Source organism: Delphinapterus leucas, chromosome 6, assembly GCF_059928025.1.
Source record: "Delphinapterus leucas isolate spDelLeu-1000000601 "Yukka" chromosome 6, BTC_Dleu_Yukka2, whole genome shotgun sequence".
Taxonomy (NCBI): Eukaryota; Metazoa; Chordata; class Mammalia; order Artiodactyla; family Monodontidae; genus Delphinapterus; species Delphinapterus leucas.
Genome location: NC_143134.1, coordinates 120,452,132 through 120,469,147, shown reverse-complemented (window position 1 = coordinate 120,469,147; position 17,016 = coordinate 120,452,132). Strand labels below are relative to the sequence as shown.

General features: G+C 48.0%; 1 protein-coding gene across 6 annotated transcripts in view; it reads left to right on the top strand.

The window, feature by feature from the left end:
• The window catches only part of MED27 (mediator complex subunit 27), a 199,251-nt gene that overhangs the window by 148,025 nt on the left and 34,210 nt on the right, over window positions 1–17,016 (top strand). The window lies entirely within an intron of this gene.

Below are 17,016 nucleotides of genomic sequence, written 5' to 3'. Positions count from 1 at the left end.
CCCTCCCTCCCTCCCCTTCCCTCCCCTCCCTCCCCTCCCCTTCCCTTCCCTCCCCTCCCTCCCCTCCCCTTCCCTCCCCTCCCCTCCTCCCCTCTTCGTTTCTCCTCCCTCCCTCCTTCCCTTCCTTCCCCCCCTTTCCTTTTTTACAAATACCATTTACTAGGTATATGTTGTTTCTTTAGTTTATTTACCTAGTGGTTCAAGACAGTTGCTCCCACAGGCAGTGGGACACTTGTTACATGAATGTGTGTTTACGGCTATGTGGTAATTGATAGTGTCCCTCAGATTCCCTAAAAATTTTGAGTCTAACTTAAGGATAACCTAGTTAGGCATCCCAGAACCGCCCCCACCTCCCCCCCGATGCTAATACGCCAATAATTCCTGGGGTCTGTCATTTCTAATGATGCCTTGGAAGCCCATGATTCAGACCTCTAGTTTCCCTCAACACGTCTCAATTGCATTTATCCCCCCAAACTTGGGAAGCACATTCCACCAACTCTACCAGGTATATTTCATTAGGCTAGCATTTATAATAGTGAATTTAAATGTTGGAGAAAGCTATTTGAACTCCAAAGGAGTTTCATTGGATTTTAGCTTTAAATATTATTAATTGATTTATGAAATTAATGTCTGGTGGAAACCTGTGGCACTTGCCTTTTTGAGGCAGAGTAAAACTGTTTTCAGAATTCAGAAAAAGGGGTTGAGTAAATGCACAGTTACCTTAAAAAGTAGTAGTAAAACCACGACTATCTTTTTTTGTGTGTGTGGCTTATTAATTCAGTTTTATTCAATGGCGAAAGTGTTGGGTCTGTTTCCAGGGTACCTGAGTTCCAGGCTTCTTGTCTTATACCTGCTCCCAATTTGGTAGCTCTCTGCTCCATCACTTATCTTCATTTTTGTAGCAGATACAAGAATTGTATTGATCAAACACTGTGTGAAAGATGACCCTGAACTGAAAGCTCCGCAGTGAGCCATCCCCGTACACACAAAATGCCACCAGCACGCTCTTCCCGACGCGCTGCCCATCCCGCCTCCCGCCTCCCGCCTCCCAGTCGGCCCCCCGCCCACCTCCCCGCTCTCACCTCTGTTGCCGGAATTCTTGCTGCAGCCACCTAGCTGATCCCCTGGTCTCCTTGTTTCTGGACGCTCTGCCTCCACTCCATCTTCCATACTTAGTGCTCATTCCAAAGGACAGGTCTCCCCAAGCCGGTCTCCTGCTCCTTTGCTTGCAGGGTAAAGCCCTCCTCCTTAGGGAGGTGTATGTGGGCGGTCTTTATAACCCGCCCTCGGTTTTCCTTTCCAACCTCTTCCCCTCTTACTCTCTCCCACCGCCACCTGGGTACCCTCTCGTGTTTCTCGGTGGAGGCACTACTGGCATTTTGAATGGGACAGTCTCTCCTTGTATGGAGCTGGTGGTGTCTTGCAGAAGGATTAGTATCCCTGACCCCAGAATGCTAAATGCCAGTGGCTCTCCACCCTCAATACCTCCTCGTTTCCAGGGGCTCCTTAGAAACCACAAGATTCCCCAAACACTCCGTGCCCGTTTGCTTCTGTACTTTGTGCCTGCTTTTCCCTCTGTGGTGTCCTTGTCCAGCTCCTGCCCCTTCTGGCAAAACTGCTGCGCCTTCTTTGAGATTGGGGCCTAATGTTACCTTTCAAGAAGCCCACCCTTACTTCTTCAGGCCAAGATAGTTCCATCCATTGTGCTCCTGAAGTCCTGTTTATGCCTGTGTTAAAAAGAGTGCAGCAGTGTCCTGGACTGATCTTAAGTGGATCAGTTTGCTTTAAGATGCATTTAACAGTACCTATAATCATGTACCACTGTGCACAAAACCTTTATGAAGAGCCTAAGGGGAAGTGCGCCACCCAGCCAGGTACCTGTGAGGATCTATGGTGATCCACCCCCGTGCGTAGCACTACATAGCCCTTGGTACTAGACATGGGGGACTTTACAAAGAAGAAGCGTTCTCTTGGTGCTTCATAATTTCCATAGGGCAAAGAGACAATGTAAATTGTTGTTGTTGGGCTTCCCTGGTGGCACAGTGGTTAAGAATCCACCTGCCAATGCAGGGGACACGGGTTCGAGCCCTGGTCTGGGAAGATCCCACATGCCGCGGAGCAACTAAGCCCATGCGCCACAACTACTGAGCCTATGCTCTAGAGCCTGTGAGCCACAACTACTGAGTCCGCGTGCCACAACTACTGAAGCCCCTGCGCGTAGAGCCCATGCTCTGCAACAAGAGAAGCCACTGCAATGAGAAGCCCGCGCACCACAAGAAAGAGTAGACCCCGCTCACCGCAACTAGAGAAAGCCTGCGTGCAGCAGCAAAGACCCAATGCAGCCAAAAATAAATAAATGAATAAAATTATAAATAAATAAATAAATTGTCATTGTTGGTCTTGTTATTAGAAGAACAGTAATACTGATCAGTAGATTCTTTGACTCCCTGGCACTTGTCTCAGAGCTCATATTTGACCAAATGGAGCCATTTCTCTCAATACCCCCTGCAATCAATAATGTGAAGCAAAAATGATGTTACTCTTCCCGAATCATAATCTTTGTTCTGAAGAGTTATTAACACAGGAGTCCACGCTGCTATTTTCTTTAGACAGTCGGGTTGTCCTGCTTCAGATTTATACACAGCAATTGAATCTCATTAGCCCAGATTTACACGGCATAGACCAAGTGTGTAAATAATCGAAACTTTCCAGAGCTGCATTAAATCTTCAACTGATTTTAAAAGCAGTTTATCTTGGTATTTTACTTTGTTCCCTAATCCCAATCTATGCAGTTGATTTTTCCTCCATTTAATCTTTTCATTGTGTCTGTGCATTGAGACGAAACAGTTGCTCGATTCTAATAAAAGTGACATGCGCAATCCATTTCAGTTGGCAATTGAATTAAAAGATGAGCATGAGCTTATACTAATATGGTCTATAGTATTATTAATTATGTAAATTATATTGAATTTTAATTAAAATTAATTTAACTGATTGTGCTGTGTGTAGTCACAGGAGTAGTGATTGACGTCATTCTCATCACCATCATGACCAACCCAGCTCCTAAGCAGACCTGGAGCCAGACGGCTAGGGTCCAGCTCCTTGCTTGGCCGATTCTAGCCATGTGATGTTGGGTCGTCACTGAATGTCTCTGTGCCGTCATTTCCTCCCGTGTAAAATGGAGCTGTCTCATGGGGTTGTTGTGCAGATCACCTGGTTACTTAATCCTTGGAGCCAGGCCAGCCGCTGGTGAGCTCAGATGGCCAGGATGGGGGCAGGGCATGGAGGGGGGTGGATTGCAGTGATTTCTGCTAGACATCTGTTGCAGATCATGAAATTGTATGGGCCTTGTTCATGGCTTAATAACCATGTTGACTGTTGATCGTAAACATTGTGAACATAAGAAAAATTTCTTTGTCTCTGTTCAAAAACCCTTTTGCAATAATGTGGGACCTGTTTCTTAAACATAGATGAGAATTCTCACCGTCCTTTTTCTCCTCGTTCTTGAATTATGTTTTTCAATATGCATAGTTAAAATTTCATAGTGACTGTCTCTGTGTCTGCTTGTAAGGTGACTACTCGGCGATCATGCTTATCTTATAGGGCATCCGTTATTTCTCCATTTTGTTCAACCACAGAGATGTGAGGATTGTCGAACAGAATTTTGAAGTAGGGGCTTTGTTGGGTTTTGCCTTAAAGTTAACATTCGTAATATTCGCTGCTACTCATTCAGGATCTTCCCCCACTCCCCTGGCTGTCCCTTCTCAGTCTTCTCTATAGATTCCACCTCCTCTTCCCAGAATATTGGCGTGTCCCGAGCTCAGTTCTTGAGTCTGGTCCCTTCTCTGTCCATACTCCCTAGGTGATCTCATCCATCCCAGGGTTTTAAATATGTTTTAAATAGTTGCTTCTGAAGCCCAGGTTTACATCCTCACCCGGGTCTCTCCCCAGACTTCAGGCCCAGGTGCCGGTTGACGTTGCCACTTGCGCGTGGGCAGTGGTCCCCGTGTTAGGAAATGACGACTCCATTCGTCCTGTTGCCAGACCAGAAGTCTTGGAGTGGCCTCTGCCTCTCCTTTCTCTCACAGCCAGCCCATTGGTAAATTCTGCGGGTTCTTCCTTAGAAATACATCCAGAATCCTAGTGGAAGAGAATATAAAAAAGAATGTGTGTGTGTGTATAACTGAGTCACTTCGCTGTGCGGTAGAGACCGCACACACTGTAAACCAACTACACGCCAATCAAAAAGAAGGAAAGAAATACATCCAGAATCTACTCACGTCTCACCAGCTCCACCCGACACCCCAGTTCAAGCTGCTGTCCCTTCTCACCTGGCTGATTGCAGCCTCCTGCCACCCTTGCACCTCTGTAGCCTTTCACACACTGTAATCACTTTGCAGCTAGAGCACTACTTCTGAAATGTCACTCTTCTGCGTAGAAGACTCTGCCAGCTTCCCATCGCACCTAGAGGTATCCTTACCACGATCTGTCACCCCATCTCCCACCACTGCCCCCTGGCTCAATCCACTCCGGCCACACTGACCTCCTCACTGCTCCCAGAGCACATCAGGCCTGCTCCGGCCTCGGGGCCTTGGCACCAACTGTGCCCTCTGCCCCTGGCTCTCTCCTTCGCTTCCTAAGAGCTTCTAGGTCTCCCCTGATGGCACTGTTTAAAATAGCACCCTACCCCACCCCTTGCCATTCTGTCCCTTACCCTGCTTTGTTTTTCTTTATAGCATTTTCACCATCTGGCACATTATGTATTGCCTTACTGTCAATCTCCACCCTCCACAAGGCGAGCTCTTTGAAGGCAGGGACTTTGTTTTGTTCACTGCTGTATCCACAGTGCCTAGAACAGTGCCCGGCACATGCTGAGTGCCCCGTAAACATTTATTCAATGAACATATGTGCTGTTTGCAATGTGATCTCCCATCAGCCCTCTGAGGTAGGTAAGGCACAGAGAGAGGCAAGATAAGTTGCCCTAAGCACATAGCAAATAAGTAACAAAGCTGAGGTTTAAACTCTGTCATTTTGCCTCCAAAGTACACGCTCTTTCTGCGTTACTGCGTGCCTTGTCATTTCTGGATGTTCCAAACTACTACCAGATCTCTAAGAATTTTATTGTGCCTTTGAAGACTTACCCTGTTGATTTTGTTCATGGTTGTCATCAAATCGTTTCTGAGTGTCTGGTTTCCACAGGGCTTGTGCCAGTCACGAAACATAAAAGGAGTGTTCGTGCCTGGCCCCTGCCCTTCTACTCTCCTCCTGGAGCAAATCCCCCATGAAAGTGTGCGTTCCCCCAGGAAGATATGTCGTCTGGTTCTTTCGTGGTCCTTGTCAACTCTCCAGGCTTAGAACTGTGCCTGGCACAGAGGAGGTACTCCCTTCGTAGCTATAGAACGAGTGAATGAAGACAAGGGGCACAAGCCAGTGCTGTGAGAGTTCAAGTTCTTGGTTTTTGCTGTTTCATTCAACAGAGACCGACTGAGCATCGCCCGAGTTAGGCGTCTCCCCAGCGTTCAGAGAGCGGCTAGGCTCTGGTGCTTGTTGGGAATGTCAGTTCCGGCCCAGAGCCAATAGGGTGACCCGGGGTGGGGTGTCTGATTCAGATGGAGTTGTGGGGTCCACACCTTGAGAAACCCACTGCTGCCTAGTGAAAATACAGACCACAGGAGAGACTTCCAAACTGGACCATCGAGGAAGGGGTAAGGTTTCGGTAAGCCGACAGGAGGGCCTTCCAAGCAGGGAGAAATAAAAGTGAAAGTTGAGACTTGTCTTTAGATCCTAGACAAGTATGCCCCTGCCACCATGGATATAGTATTTCTAATCATCGCTGCCACTTCACATGCCTGCCGTGTGCTTGGAACTCTGTTTGGGGCTTTAATACACCCCTGTTGATCTGATATTCACACCCACACAAGATGTTATCACCATCGTATAGACAGAACACTGAGGCTCAGAAGGGTAACTAACTCTCTCAAGGTCATGTGAAGTGATGGAGCTGGGATTTGAAGGGTGATCCAGGAAGCACCAAAGTCATGGTCTTTTCTGTCACCCTCTGCACTGTCCACTGACAAGATCTCATGGACTCAGAGGAGCACAGGAATCTCCTAGTACGTGTAGGTAACTGGGGGAAATGTACTGAAATGAGTCAAGTTTTCTTGAAAGCTCCTTAAAAGAACGATGGCTTTGATAACTTTAATCTCGGTAGGAAATGCTTTCCAAATATACTCCTGACTTTCCCAGTTCTGCTTTCTTCTTTCACACAGGCTTTATCAAATGATTGTTTTGTTGATAAATTTAGTGTGCAGTTGGGACTTATATGTAGATTGTACCTACCCTCAAAGGGAGAGTGGGTTTTATAGCTTCCATTCATTCTCATTAAAATCAGAACATTTGCAGCTTCAGTTTTACATCTTGTTCCAGGAATTTTAAGCAGTCTGATTGTATGGAAGTGGGTCGTATTAATTGCAAATGGGCTAGACATCTGCTCACTAACATGGAATGAATCTTTTTAGCTCTATTTTGTTTTTATATATGATCTACCAGAGTGATTAAGTGAGGGCTGTCGGTACTGCTGTTACAAGAGTAGGATTTTCAGAGACTTATAATGTAACCCTAAAAATGAATTTGAGTGAATCTTTGAAAGTTCTTGAACTGGGAGCAGTTTAACATCTTAGGGTTGATACATTTTTATCCACAGTCTGTCAGGGAGCTGTTTTCCATCATCGGGAACTCTGTTGGTCTGGTGCGCAGTGAGCCCAGGTCCTGTGGGTTCCAGGCTCTGGGGTCTGTGCTGCCTTGCTGTTTCTACCTGCGGGGAGGGAGGCAGGCAGGGAGTGAGCTGAGGTGTAGTATCACACTGGAGGAACAGGATCCAGGCTGCTGGGGACTGGTTGAATAGGCAGGGTATTTCTTTCCTGGTAGTAATATAACAGTGTTTCCCAACGTGGACTTCTTGCAACACGAATTCTCAAGGAGGGTGATGTGCACAGTAAGTTTCAGGAGCACTCACTGGTTAAACAAAGCTAGTTAAGCAGGTTCCTTCATTGCAGTCCTTTCCAGAGCCTTTAATGTGCCCTTGTACACTGTGGATCTGCAAGAGGAGGAGGATGTCTACACAGTTTCCCCGACATATTTGGCCACAGACCCCTTCTCATGGAATACAGTTTGGGAAATGTTGTCATGGAGAACATCCCAAGTATTTATTTTAAAATCAGGAACTGGGGAATCTGGTTGAGGCTGTCTTGGTCATGCAGCTGAATGTAGAGTCCCAGGTCCCCAGGGCAGTTGCCTCAGCCATCTTGCCCCTCTGGACCCTCAGGACCTGGCTTTCTTCAGAGTTGCAGTCCCCAGGCTAGTGGCACTACTGGCCCAGTTAGGAAGCAGGAGGGAAGCTGGGGCCTCTGTGCGTCCGTGCATGTCTGTGCTTGACAAAGAGGAAGATGATACATGACTTAGCAGCAGTGATCAGGGAAGGACAAATACAATATGTAAAAGGTGAAAAGAGTTCTGGAGCGAGTGACATTTTTCCTAAAGTAGTTTCCTGAGCCTGATCCAGCCAGCGCCTGCTACCTGGAGGGGTTCAGTCAATATTTGTTGAATGAATAAATTGTTGGTACTCCGAGGCCTTTGCAAAAAAGACGTCTAATGTTGCGACACCGTCATATCCTGCTTCAGTTCAGTTTAGTTGCCAAATGTATACAATCCTTCACGCCTTCTAGGGTCAAAGGTCAAAACACCAGAGCTTTTCTTTCCCTGCACTTAACAGATGTCCCTTTCGTGCAGAAATCTCTGCTGTGTACTGCCTTGCCACAGAGCAAATGTTTCTGGGCGTTATTATTCTAGGGGTGGGAATGGATTTGAACTGATTGATCCAAACCTTTACTCTTTCTGTCTTGGAACCAGCGACAGAAAGCTGACAAATGTTGAGGGGTGATGTCTGCTACCTCCGAACTGAGCAAAGCTAGTCGACTCATGAGGGGCGAAGGCTGCAGTGTGAACCTATGACCCTGACCTCATTAACTTCAGGCACCTGAAGCGCAGCCTCGTGACAGTGCTGTGACGCCCGTCGTACTGCCGAAATCCTCCTCCTGATGCTTAGCGGTGCTGTTTTCTCATTTCATTCCCTCCTTCTGTAGAGCAGGGCTTGGTACCCAAAGGAAGGATCGCTTGCTCACCCTTAATATGGGGAGATTATTTAGAGCACTTAGTTTGTGTTGACTCTTTATTGGCGCACTACTGCAATTAAGTTAGATTAATGAAAGGTAAATTCCAGTCTATACATGAAAAAAAAAATCTCTTGTAAAGATCCTAATTAGTATGTGTGTTTATTTAGCCTCTCATGGTTTAATTGCATCCCATCTTGCTATTTACAAACAGGCATCATTAAAGAATAATGAGTGTGTGAAGAGCATTCATGCTAGCAACAGATGAGGTAACTGGCGTTTGGTGGGGAGAGGGACGGATGGATGGGAAGTCTGCTGGTTTGTATTATTTTCGAATGAAGGAGAGTGCAAGACGATCCTTTGAACCAGTCCACGAGGGGAGGACAGAACAGACATTATGCCAGGCAGCAGCTCGTCCTTTGGCTGCAGAGACTTGGGCTGCTTTTCATTTGCTGCCGCAGTGCAGTCTGGAGAGGTGAACACACGCCCTCACACGACTGTCTCGTGACCTTAGCCGACAGCATTCAGGTTGAAGCTTTCTTTTCAGCCCCATGTTGCAGGACATCTGCGCCTCAGATCCATGAGGATTCCCTGGGATGCTGAAAAGGCCACCCAAAGTGGGCCTTTCCTCATACAGCTCAGCTCCAATCCCTTCAGCAGCCTTTTTTTTTTTTTTTAATATCCAAATATAAAATCAGTTGAGAAATAGGTTCATGATATTTCACTGGCACCCCTAATATTTCATTCCAGTTTTACATAATTTGCAGTCGTTCCTCAAAGTTACAAAGCAGTTTTATCTTTTTAGATGGATGCTTGATTTGTAGTCTATTCTAACCTGGTTTAAGGGTAGGAAAGCTGGGATTCCAGATGGGATAGCAATGAAGCTGAAGGAGGAGAGAACAACCTGGAAGAACCCAGTCATCATAATGTCCTCATCATTTGTTGCATGATTCTCTGATTCTTGGTATAGAGTAAGCAATTCTCTAAAATCACTAAGGAGTGAATGTGGGGGCAAAGGTGGTAAATCTGAGGAGGAAGCGACCTGTAGCCCTGGTTGCCTTTGCTAGTAGGAGTAGGTCTCAGAAATACCTGCCTCAGTTTCCCCTTATGTTATGGTTATCATTGCAAGCAGTTTTGTGACGGTGTTCTATACAAATGCAAATTGCCACTATTCAAACTCTATCAACGCCTTAGATTTCTCTAGGGATTCCTGGGTGAGTTGAAAGTCCAGGGTTTAATTTATTTAAAATCAGGTTATAGGAATTCACAGTTTTCAGTACATTTTATGTTTTTCTTCAAAAGAACCTGCAGTTTAATTTGAAGCTCCCCTAAACAGAAGCCCAAACCATGTAAAGTTTTTCGGTGTTCTAAGACCTGCCTGTATTTAAGGACACAGCTAGCTGCATGATCAAACACAGAAGGACCCAGACAGGCTTGTTTGGTTGTGTCTTTCGTTGCTGTTAACTTGCAAGTGTTCCATTTTCAGCTCACAGAACTGTGGGGCATATTTTCCCATTCATATTAATTGGATTTTAAAGTGACCTTGGCCATGTATTGATTTGAATTAAAATTTTCTACATCAAGGTCAAGTTGGCACATATCCTACAGTCGAAATATTAAAAAGCCAAGTGTTGCCTAACAGGGTATCGACAGAAGTGGAGGTGTAATGGGGTCACATGTGCCAGAGGGCACCGTGGTCCCATTCTAATGCAGGTGGCAAGTGGCAGATCTATGTGGGGATCACCTTCACCTGGACTTGAATCGCCTGTCGATGGGATGGTTCCTGTTTCAGTCCACCTTCTTCCGGGAAGAACACCCCTGAGCTCCTCAGAGCCCAGATAATGCTGCTCAGTTGCGTGGGTTTAGGGTGAGGTTTCAGGTCATCTGAATTCACCCATAGTGCCCTGAAAATGAGGGCCTGATAAGATCATTCATAAACTTGAACTATCTAGCCCAGACCTCAGCCGTGAGTCCCAGTCTCCAAATTGCCCATTTAACATCTGTCCACTGAGACATTTCAGAAGTGTCTTAGACTTCATAAAAGAGAAGTGATTTTCCCTTCCCCCTGTTTTACCCCATTGCTTCCCCATCTTATCTCAGTAAATAGCAAAACCATCTAATTGGTGCTCAAGCCAGAAACCTACAAGCTTCCTTAGTTCCCCCCTTTCTCTCACTTCACAGCCCATCTGTCAGCAAATCCTGTCTTCAATTCCATCTTCGTTCTATCTGAAATCTACTGGCGTCTCACCTCCTCTGCCGCCACAGCCCCAGTCGAAGCTGTCATCGTCCTCTCGTGGTCTCCCTGTTTCTTCTCTTTATCTCTCCACCAAGCAGCCAAGGACATGTTTCTTTAAAGCACACATCAAACCTGTCATTTCTCTGCTGAAAACTCTGCAGCGGCTTCCACTTCACCCCGGATGCAGCTGACCCCTTGTCAGAGCCTCTGCCCTTCACGAGCACCCCGGCCTGCCCTTGGCCGGCGCCTGCCTCTCTCCTGCCCTCCCCACCGGCCTCCTCCTCCTTCCTCGGGTCTTTCCCACCCAGGCCTCTGCCAGGCTCCTCCCATGGCCAGCCGCTGCCCCAGCACCCTGCATGGCCTGGCTTCACCTTACATAATAGCTTTCTACCGCATGTGAACCTACCCCCTCACCCAGCTTTATTGCCTTCCTAGCCGCACACGGATGATATATTTTTGTTTCTCTATTGTCTGCTCACCCCCCACCCCAAGAATGCACCCGTATGAGATGTTCTGTTCACTGCTCCATCTCTAGTCCTCAGGCCGACGCGTGGTACAATAGTGAGTGTCCGAGAAATATTGGAGTGCATTCAATGAACAAACGAATAATTGAATCAGCTGATCTAAATGTCATTTTTTCACACATAGGTATTGCCTAAATAATCTCTCTTTGAGCTCTTCCCTTTTTGTTTATTTCCTTTAAAACTCTTGGCAAATTATACATTTTTATTTATATATTTATTTGTTGCCTGTCTCCTGCACCGGGACTGTTAGCTCTCTGAAGCTCTCTTTCGTTTACCTCTGTGTACCTAATGCCTAGCCTGCACATGACATGCGTTGACAAGTACCTGCTGGGTGGACGGAGGGGGAGGACCGGAAAGCAAGCCATCTGCAGCGCAAGGCAGCTCCAGGCTCCAGTGCATCCGTCTGTCCGTCTGTCTCCCCTCCTCCTTTCCCCAGCACTTCATTCCTCCGCCCTCTCTCGCTACATGGCCTCCCTCTCAGAGGAGTGCTATTTTCGGTTCCCAGTCTTCTCCATGTTCTCCGGGCCAGATTCTGGAAGGAGGCAGTTTACGTGGTCTAGCCAGTATGGGGAGAACCTTCTGTACCAGACCCAGTTCCTACCCCTGGGCCAACTGGTTCCGCCCAGGAGAGAAAATAGCTGCTTTCCGGGCAGCAGGCATGTCCTGCAAGACGGGAACGTTGAATGCGGTGGCTTCCTTGCTGCCGTGTTCAGGGCAGGGGACAAGTAAAGGGTGTGTGTGCTGACGGGGATTCCGCATCACATCCCTTAGTAGAAACTTGACGTTTTCAGCATATTGGAGAAAACAATAGTCAGCTTCTCCTTTTGTCAGCTAACCCGTATCCCACTTCGTTCTCCCAACATCTTTTTGGAATCTTGATGCCCTATTTTTATACAGGCGTCGTATTCTCCTTTTTCCCAGAGGGGTTTATGTTATATATTTGAATGTATGTTTTATAAATGAAAATGAACTAAATTCTGTTTTGACAGTTTGGGGGATTTTTCATGACGCTGCAAGGGAAACCCTATAAGGTAGCCAGAAACCAAGGTCAGGAAGCACAGTTTTTCTCTGTTGTCTTTTTGCTTCTTTACATTGTGTGTGAATTTTGTTGTTGTTGAGGGGAACATGAAGCCAGATGAGAGAGGATGGCTGTGAGGAAGTTGTTATTTATCGTATGAAATGGAAACTTATTTCTTAATCCGTCCTTGTCATGAAAACGAACTTGGAGGGCTTCCCTGGTGGCGCAGTGGTTGAGAGTCCACCTGCCGATGCAGGGGACACGGGTTCGTGCCCCGGTCCGGGAAGATCCCACATGCCGCGGAGCGGCTGGGCCCGTGAGCCATGGCCGCTGAGCCTGCGCGTCCGGAGGCTGTGCTCCGCAACGGGAGAGGCCACAACAGTGAGAGGCCCACATACCACCAAAAAAAAAAAGAAAACGAATTTGGAGAATGAGTAAGACCTCTCTGATGAAACTGCACTCCCACCAGGGCAGTTGTGACTTTTGAAGAGAGGAATGGGTTCAGGAAGATCAGAAGTGCCCAGATTGTTAACACTGATGGCTCCTTAGGAAATGATGCAAATGTACTCATCAAGGGAATAAGCCACCTAAAGAAAAATGAACGTATCTTATTAGGCGGGGTGCTTCGTAACTGTTAAAAAGGATTACCGCAGTGATACAGCATTTGCTACCACGTAGCGAGTGACAGTAGTGACTCCCCTGGACGCTTAATAGCAGTGGATGCCCAGTCCTTATAAAGGGTTCCATCTTAGAGACGAGGAAGCCAGAGCTCACGTGAGTTGGTTTCCCCAGAGCCACGCTGCTTTGTACATGGCAGAGGCAGAATTTGAACTTGGGTCTCTCAGGCTCCAGAGCCCTGGCCCTCGCCCCCTCCCCATGCTGCCTGTGCCCCATGACAAGGGCAAGGAGGGAGTCACCCAGCATGACCACGGGTAGCGATAGCGTACTGGCCATGTTTGAATCACAGTGCTAAGCCCTTCACAAGTCTGGTGTCATTTCCTCCCCACAGCAGCCTTATGCTGGGTCCTACAGGCAAGAGAGCTGGGGCTTAATAGGCCAGGTAACTTGCCGCAAGTCACACAGCCAGGAGGGGGCAGAGCTGAGATCTAAACTCAGGTCTTTGCTTCCCCCAGAGTCCTTACACGTAACTCCCGTGCTTGCTTGCCTTGCTGGCAAGTTGAGCTTCTAACTTGTTGGTAGACAGAACCTGAAGTCAGCTTATCTGCCTTACTTTAGGTCTCTGTCAAAAGGGAAGATATAATTCACATCTTGAGGCTGTAACAACTTCACATCTCAAATCTAGCCCATCCATGGGAGTCGCTTTCCAGTTTGATTTTCTCTTTCTTGTATCACACTACGTTGTATTGCATTTTATCAGCAGAGGCATAACTGAGCCACCCCATTGAGCAAAAAAACAGGTGACCTTCAGCGTAGAGGAATCTCAGTTTTATCTTTGATGCTCCCTCCGCCTGACCTCTTGGTTTCCAAGTCACGCAGCCCATTTTCTTGTTACGACTGGGTTACTGCCCAGCTCCTCGCACCAGTGACCTCCTCTTCCAGCCATGACAGCGAGTTTATCTTCGCTCCCTCAGCTTGGCCAGCGTTTCAGCCTTTCAGGGTTGGTCTGTCTCCGTTTTCTCTTGGCTATTTCCAGTTTTACAGTTTTCCTAGAAAGAAGCAGCAGCCAGTTTCCCTCTGAACCTCTAGGCCCCGGTCCTTGCTGCTGCAGCTTTGAGAGGCCTGCTGTCAGGAGAACAATTCAGCCCAGCACGATTCTGTCAGGGCTGCACATACCTAGCAGCTATGCAGAATTCAGAGCGCTCACTTTAAAAAAAAAAAAACCACTAAAATTAGACAAAGCAAGTGTGTTAGTGGCATCTTACAGAGGAGGTCAAGAGTGTGAGTATAAAGCCATTTGGGAGGGAAGCCAGGAGCCTTGTGAAGCACGGTTTTGAGCCACTTACCAGAGTTCCAGAAAGTATGGCTGGCGGTTTGAGGATTAGATGGTCCAAGGCTCTGTGGTCGCCGTGTCTTGTGATTTAGAGACGTTGCTGCGGGGCCACGGACCAGGCATGAGAAGGGGAAACAGCAAGAGGCAGGCACCTGGCCCTGCGCAAAACAGCAGTGACCTTGCCCTCAAAGCTTTGCTAAACCTCAGCTTCCTTCTATTCAGAATGAGACTGAGACACCTACCTGCCTGGGCTGTACTGCAGGGCTCTTAGGTAGAGGAGGAAACTACAGCCCCGTGGGCACGCCCCAGTCCTTGTCATAGAGCCAAGGGGGTGTCCACGTTATTCGGGGGAAGACCCCCAGGCATCAGGGAAAAGCTTGGGGGAACGTGTTTTCCAGGTCACATCTAAGAACATCTCTTGGAGGAATGTTTCATGGGACATCGTCTGGGGAGTGCTCGTCTATACAACCAACTCCACCTTTCAAAACGTGGGGTAAAACACAGGCGCCCAGCCAAGCATGTTCCGACAGCTCAGTGATGCAGCACTCTTCTCCCCAAAACTTCTCAAGTACACGATGAGCCCCATATGGTAAAGCGCCGTGTACCACCCTCCAGTTAGTTCAGGCATATGTCAGTTGTATCACCTCCTTCAAGGTAGGAGCCATATTTGATACTTCTTAACCTCTCTAGGCTTCAGTTTACCCCTTGGAAAATGGGGCAGTTGGAGAAAATGACTTTTTAAAACTTGCCAGCTCTGAAGTTACATGATTCTCTGAAGTAGTGCCCTTGCCCAGTGCTTCACGCAATACATACGCTTATATATTCAATAAATAAGTGCTTACTGGGATCATTCACTTTATCCTCATCTTTCTTTGTCATTAGTGCAAAGAGGAAGGTTCTTGGTTCTGTACTGAAGAAAAACTGTTCCTGAACCTCCTATAGGTGCCTGTCTGCCCCTCTCTCCCTCCCTCCCCACCCCTTTCTAACTACACTTTGCAAAACATCATTTCAAGTACAGCAGGCCCCTTAAGGACGCCTACACAGTAAACTTTTACCTTGTTTATACCTGGAAAATAACATTTGTGGACACGTGTATATATGGTTGGCTTCTTTTTTTTTTAAAACTGTATCCCTGCCCCAAAAGCAGAGCTCATCCATGTAGCCTTTGTCTGAGTGACAAATATTGTGCTCCCCACTTCACCTCCCACACACGTGCTTTATGCCGGGCCAAGGGGTGCTGTGTCCAGTCCAGGTTCCTCATGCAGATAAGCCTTTGGTCAGCTCGCCTCCGCTGCATCCTAGACACAGCTATTGCTCAGGCTCAGGGTGCCTTCTCCCTGCACAAGCCCAGGGGAGTGAGGTTGCAAGCGATCAGCTTCTCCCACCTTCCAAGCTCACCTGGTCTGCCAGTGTAGATAACGTCTCAACTACCAGATTTGTTACGTTTGCGTTGGATAGCAGTCAGCGGCAGAGCAGAATGAAATATCTTTGCTATTCTCCTCCACTTGCCTCCCACTTTGCGACTTGCCTCGCCATAGTGAACTAGAAATTCTCCCAATGCCATACAGCTTGGTAGGCGACTGCCGTAGAACAGATAGAGAAGACTGCTGACGCAGCCCCCACAAGGGGATGGGCTGTGACAGCATCTCTAAGGGCACTTCCTGAAAGGGTGACGGCCGGCTGGGTGGTCCAGCCCAGCGGCTTCCTTTCCAAGCGCTCCTTGGTTCCCGTTGGGGAAGCACAGTGCACCCCTAGACTCTTCACAACTTGCCATCTGAACACACGGGGACAGACGCAGAGGTAGTGAGTGACCTGCTCAGTGTAGAAGAAGGGTTACCTTGGCAACGGCAAGCCCACTTCATTACCAGATGCATTAGTTTTATTTGTGGGATCCCATAGCAGTTGCCAAACACCGACCTGTGGTCCCGTCTCTGGGCATTTTGCTCCAGCCATGGCCAGGATTGGCTAGTTTGTAGAACGGTGTCTGTTGGCCTGTATATGGTGCACCGCCGTATCAGTCTACCAAAACTCCAAGGTCATTGCAGCCTGCTGCATCCAGATACGTTAGGAACTGGCACAGTCCAGATACATAAGAATCTGAATCATTATAGGGTGATGTGCGAGCTGGGAAGAGCACACGTGAAGCTCCGTCTTGAGGGCAGGGCTCGAAGGGCTCATAGGACCCTCTCCACCGCACCACCTCTGAGGAGAACGAAGGCTGATGGCTGGTGAGTTGTGTGGTGCGCCACGCCCGCGGCCGTGTGTCTCCCATGGATCGTCATCGCATTTCATTCCTCAGCGGGCCCCTCCGCGTCTTGCGGCTGTGTGAGCAGGCACGAGAGGTGGCCCGACTTGCCCTTGGTCACCCTGCCTGTAAGGGACAGGTGTGGCACAGAGTCCCGGTGCGCTTGACCTTCACAGTAAATGGCCTCTTCTGGGAGTCCGCAAGGTCAGCCTACGTGGCAGCTTCGTGCCCTCCCCACGCCGCCTGCACCTCAGCCTCGCAGACTCTCAGCACTCACTCAACAGGAGCACATTTTTGTTCACACTTCAGGGCCTGCACAACTGTCACCCACTCTCTGCAGTGTCCCTTTAGCCCCAGGTGTGACAGCAGGAGGGCAGATCAGCATAGGTGGCAATTTCACTGGGCTGGAGGCAGCAGCCCTTCCGGTTGCAGCTTTGAGGTTAGCTGGCTTCAGAACATTTCGCCTCTGTGAAGTCCAGACAGGGTTTCGGGCTGAGCAGCAATAGCTGCCCCTGGGAACCAGGCCCCGCGCCACAGCCCTCACCAGGCGCCTTGTCTCCTTGACTCCTCGCGGTCATTATCTCCATTAGCTGGAGGAGAGTGATGTTCAGAGAGGGTAAGTAACTGGGCCAAGCTTTCCAGTAGCAGAGCCGAGACCCGATTCCAAATGCACCTGATTCCAAAGCCTCGAAATGTTAAGCTTCAAAATTGTGTATGCAGCTTCATTATGACCGTGTTAAAAATTCAAAAAGCCATAACTCTGTGCATATTCAATCTAGTTGAGTACCAGGGTCCTTTCTGGCTCTATAAAAAATAAGAATTGACAAACTTCATAGACCTTGACGGGTTCAAGAGATAACAAAAGTAAACCAGA